Below are 6,166 nucleotides of genomic sequence, written 5' to 3'. Positions count from 1 at the left end.
TTCTATTTACTATAACAAACAACAAACATAACGCTGCTCTTAACCTGTATACATTGTATTTATCAATTAAGTTGAGTGTAAAGGTCTTCGAACATTCTCCCCACCGTTGAAGGATAAAGACAAAACAAGTCTTAAAAATGTGTGTCCATTTACATCTGACAAAGACAAAACAAGTCTATAAAATGTGTGTACATTTACATCTGATAAAGACAAAACAAGTCTTAAAAATGTGTGTTCATTTACACCTGATAAAGACAAAACAAGTCTTAAAATGTGTGTTCATTTAAAGTGCTGTGCCTCCGAACACAAGTGACACTCGGATTTTTAAACTTTAAATGGGAGAAGCCGATATAAGCCGAACCTAGCTACAATGAGTCGGGTGGCGCCCGATGATACCCCTGCCACAGAGCAGCTAATATGAGTTATAACTCTGGGGACTAGGTGCCTGAGCTACTTTCAGCGATACAGGGATATTGAAGCATAATTCCCTATATGCCAAAACAATGTTAGTAATTTTAATAATGATGCCAGTATTTTCACGAGAACATCTCAGGAACAATCTGAAGATCAGTGTTGGAACAAGAAACAAGAAAACTGTAAAATTAAATTTTGTATGTAAATAATTGCTGTACTTTGTTGCTAATGTCATTTTATTCTAATGTTTATGAACACTGCCTGTTTGTTTATGTTGATCTTTTTATTATTCATGATCACAATGTTGTGTTCAAACTTGTTGTGTACTAGTAAAAATAAAATAACAAGGGCTGTTTGTAAAACATGCATGCCCCCCATATGGGCTCTCCGTTGTAGTGACAGTCATTGTGTGAATATGTTTTTTCACTGTGACCTTGACCTTTGACCTAGTGACCTGAAAATCAATAGGGGTTATCTGCCAGTCATGATCAATGTACCTATGAAGTTTCATGATCGTAGCCATTAGCGTTCTTGAGTTATCATCCGGAAACCATGATCAATGTACCTATGAAGTTTCATGATCCTAGCCATAAGCGTTCTTGAGTTATCATCCGGAAACCATTTTGCTATTTCGGGTCATCGTGACCTTGACCTTTGACTTAGTGACCTGAAAATCGATAGGGGTCATCTGCGAGACATGATCAATCTACCTATCAAGTTTCATGATCCTAGGAATAAGCGTTCTTGAGTTATCATCCGGAAACCATTTTACTATTACTAGTGACCTCAAAATTGATAGGGGTCATCTGCGAGTCAAGATCAATCTACCTATCAAGTTTCATGATCCTAGGAATAAGCGTTCTTGAGTTATCATCCGGAAACCATTTTACTATTACTAGTGACCTCAAAATTGATAGGGGTCATCTGCGAGTCAAGATCAATCTACCTTTCAAGTTTCATGATCCTAGGCCTAAGCGTTCTTGAGTTATCATCCGGAAACCATTTTACTATTTCGGGTCACCGTGACCTTGACCTTTGACCTAGTGACTTCAAAATCAATAGGGGTCATCTGTGAGTCTTGATCAATATACCTATGAAGTTTCATGATCCTAGGCCCAAGCGTTCTTGAGTTATCATCCGGAAACCACCTGGTGGACGGACCGACCTACCGACAGACCGACCGACATGTGCAAAGCAATATACCCTCTCTTCTTCGAAGGGGGTCATAAAAATGTATTGTTTATAGAATGAAATGGAAAATGTAAAAATATTATAGACAACTCTATTATAACTATATCTTTAGTTCTTTCCATATATCAATGTAACATGAAGCTAGATATGCATTCATCTTGTTTTATAGTTCAAATAGAAAATTAACTTCACAATTTTGTTTACTTATTACTTGACTTTATTTCAAAATAAGCACTAGTTAAGATGTTTTTACCATTAATAAAAAGGAGAAATTGTGAAAAATCAGATGAAAGGGATTATGCACATTAAATAATTATAATTAAGTTAGTTTCAACATGTTTTATTAAGATTGGTAAATATGGTGAACTTTTATGTTTGTATAGTTGAGTTATCTTTCTTGAATAATTACTTGTTGAGTAAGTGATATGCATTTTTCAGATGGCAGTTGTCTGTGTTGTCAAACAATATTCAATATTGTTGTATAAGGTTGAATGATTAATAGACAAGGCAGTCTGCAATTCAAGTAAATTGATATCTTTGCAATTCATGTGAATTGATATTTGTCCTTGTTATTAATATTATACATCATTGATTATAAAAATGGATTTGTATTCAGTTGTCAAGGTGCTTAATTGTCATATACATGTACAATTATAGTTGAAATTAGATACTTGATTTCACAAAACAGTCAAGTACTGATAGGGATGTAAAGTTCGAATGTGTATATGTATGGATTCAAGGAATCGAGTACTCTTAACAAGAAAATTAGGGAAGATATGTATAGCAACAGGTATGAGTATGCATGTCATAAATTATGATAAGTATGACTATCAGTTTCATGATAAAAACCATAGATGAGACGAGTTATTAATAGAATTGTAATTATGCATCCATTTATAATTCCATTGTTACTGGAATTTAAGTATAAATTTGTTGAATTATTGTTGGTAATAATTATGCATGTATCGCAAATCGGTAACACATGGCATTTTTATTGACATATTTTAGGCTAAATGGTAATGAGAATTGAAAATGTAATAGTCTTAAATATGTAAGTCTAGCTCTCGAAGTATACATTATTAATTAATTCTATTTAGAACTGTCTATTTAGTCAGTTGATGGAAATAGGCTATATCAGATGTAAATGAACACACATATTATAAACTTGTATCGCTGAAAGTAGCTCAGGCACCTAGTCCCCAGAGTTATAACTCATATTAGCTGCTCTGTGGCAGGGGTATCATCGGGCGCCACCCGACTCATTGTAGCTAGGTTCGGCTTATATCAGCTTCTCCCATTTAAAGTTTAAAAATCCGAGTTTCACTTGTGTTCGGAGGCATAGCACTTTAAATGAACACACATTTTTAAGACTTGTTTTGTCTTTATCAGGTGTGAATGAACACACATTTTTAAGACTTGTTTTGTCTTTATCAGATGTAAATGTACACACATTTTATAGACTTGTTTTGTCTTTGTCAGATGTAAATGGACACACATTTTTAAGACTTGTTTTGTCTTTATCAGATGTAAATGAACACACATTTTAAAGACTTGTTTTGTCTTTATTAGATGTAAATGAACACACATTTTTAAGACTTGTTTTGTCTTTATCAGATGTTTCTTTCACTCTTCACACTTCACTCAAATGAGTCCTAGACTATTATCTCACTTGTTCAAGTGTACATTTTTACAATTTGAGCAACATCCTTTTGGGTTTCCCCAAGTATTGTGTTTCACTGAAACCAAAGTGTTTGACCAGCAGCAATCTTAGACAATTAACGTCATCTTGGCAGTACTGTATTATTGAATCTGATATACCCTTCCTAGCCTTTGATATGTTATTATTATTGTAATACAAGATAGCTTCAGAAGATTGACCTTTTCTTCCGGCTCGACCTATTTCCTGCATATAGGCCTCCAAACTGGTAGGTGGTCTACAGTGAATTGCCCTTGATATACTTGGGGCATCTAGTCCCATTCCTAAAGCAACTGTCGCAAGCACAAGGCGAATTGTTGGTTTCTTCTTGCACAAGTCACTCACAATAAAGGATTTCATTGCTTTTGTATAATCCTTATGATACTGAGCAAATATTCTATTCTCAGGAATTTCCCCACCAGTATATTGTCTTTTACCTAAATAAGAATTAAGGTACTGGTAAAAATAACCCAAAGCCTCCAAAGTTTCAACATACACGATAGTTACTGGGAAGTCACTCAATTTGTCAGTTAGCTCCACTGCCACTGGCTCAATCAATGAGTCCAACTTATCATTTTTTTTATATTTGGTAATCTTGACCTTTTACTTATATAAATATTGGGTCTGTCCGGATTAATAGACACACAGGTGTATTTCCTATATTGCAAAGTGTCTGTCAATTCATTCTCTCTTTGTTCGGTACATGTGGCTGTCAATGCCAAGTGGCAAGCATTAGGGAATATCACCGTAAGTTCACCATTCTGAAATCATATGAACCTCATCAATAGCAACTGCACACACTCTCTGTTGGTACACAGATGAATGAAATATCTTCTGAATCTTCTTTGTGTGTAGTGCTTCTGGGTGGCTATAGATTATATTGTAGCGTCCATTCTTCAGCTCTGTCAGATCAAACATCTTTCCGAGGACAGATGTAGTGGGAGATTCTGAAAGATTGATGAAAAAATAAATCAATATAAGTATATACTAACCAAGCAAAACAGTAAATGTAAAAGGCCTTTTAATATAAAAGTATATATTAAGTTATAAGTAGCCCCAGTACCTAACGTTTATTGACACCTTAGAAAAGTCTAGTTTATCTTAAGAAAAGTCTTCTGAAATACAAAGGCTTGTCAGTTGCCATGTTTGCTAATATCTGCATTCAGATATCTGTGTGCATTCCACAAATGATGTCAGGAACCGTGAAATACATGGAGGATCATATTGTTATGTTTGTAGTTTAACCATTATGCATTTGTAAATAACTATGTTGGAGAAAATCAAGACATTAAGCTAAAATAAATTAATAAAATCACAAAATTTGGCCCAAATTGGCAGTGGAAGCACAAATTGCATCTAAGAATTATATTATTATAACAACAACAGACCCGGTTTGATTTGGTGTGTTCGTGGTTGTAATGGTAAATGCTACATCACTCACGCCACTAGTACACAAACCTTCAGTTTCTTTGTCTGAACTGTGTTCCTCAATGTCATCCTCATTATCATCAATGGTCACTATCTCTTTGGCATCATAAGACAGATAACAGCCTTTCAGGTTTTTGGATCTTAAACTTTGTATCTGAGTAGGGGAGAAATTAATGAAATATTATAAATTTGTATTTCCCTGCATAAGGAACAACTGCATAATACCACATTCCATACTTTACATCTCTTGTAATCAATCTTAAAAAGATAGTAGGAAAGTGTTTTTTTTTTCAAATTAAATAAATAAATATTTATTAGTGGTCAATACAATACCCAGTACCGTAAAACATTTTATAATTTAACAAGGCTTGTCACCATAGGATAACATATGCCCCCTTTTTCCCTATTTTTTCGAAAACTAAACGCAAAGTGTGACCGAATTTCAGACAGACAGACAGACGGACGGTGCAAGCACTATATGCCCACCTTTGGGGGCATAAAAATAAGCTATGAATAGCATTTCTCCTGTAATAACTTAACATACATGTATATGTTTACCAGAACATCAATCTCCTTTCAGTTTCATAATTTCTAATAAATACATTTATATTTTCTCAAGACCAGAGCTAAATCATGAATGTAAGTGAAAATCAACCACAATGAAGATGCATCTATGCACTGTACCTGGTCTTCCATGATGGAATTAAGTGGTGCAACCACTATTGCTATCATAGGTTCAGCTGCACCTGTTTTCTTCTGAATTAAATACGGCAGAAGTTGATATATAATACTCTTGCCGAAGCCGGTTGGTAATATCGCCACGGTATCAATCCCATTACATAATTCCTGTAGAGTTTGTACTTGCTCTGGCTACAGAGCATAGAAAATCCCCATTTTCATCTTTGCAAAATGTAAACAACTCACAAAGTCGGCCATGTTTGTTTTTTACTATGTAATTTTGATTCGCGTAGGCCCGCGTAGGTAGACCGCAATACCGCTTCCGAAATGTGTATTCATACTATCTCCTTCGAGGTAATTATCCGATGTTTGACGGAAAGGGCCGAGAATGTGCGATTGCGTCACCGCCTTTTTACGTCGACGTCACACATAACAAACTTCAGCCAGAAGAAAAACAAAAGTAACGGCCGATTGATCAGACAAACACATAATTATTCAGGATTTGAAGCTAAACACATTATACGACACCAAAGTTCGGTAATAGTTTGATTTATCTTTATTTAAACAAGCATATTTCATTTTGTTTAAAGTAATAATTAATTGCATGCGATAGTTTAGTTTTTATGTACTATAGGATATTAGATCTACATGATTTGAAAGAGTAAACATTTTTGAACATATTATCTATGTTTAGGTTTATCAATGTTTATGTATTAGCAATTGTAATTTGATAACGATTTGAACAAGCTGCCTGAACCA

General features: G+C 34.6%; 1 pseudogene; it reads right to left on the bottom strand.

Moving 5' to 3' along the window:
- Positions 1–3,085: 3,085 nt before the first annotated feature.
- On the bottom strand, positions 3,086–5,425 carry LOC127835943 (uncharacterized; annotated as a pseudogene).
- Positions 5,426–6,166: the final 741 nt, after the last annotated feature.

Source organism: Dreissena polymorpha, chromosome 6 (genome assembly GCF_020536995.1).
Source record: "Dreissena polymorpha isolate Duluth1 chromosome 6, UMN_Dpol_1.0, whole genome shotgun sequence".
In the NCBI taxonomy this organism is placed as follows: domain Eukaryota; kingdom Metazoa; phylum Mollusca; class Bivalvia; order Myida; family Dreissenidae; genus Dreissena; species Dreissena polymorpha.
This window is presented reverse-complemented; position numbering and strand designations above follow the sequence as displayed.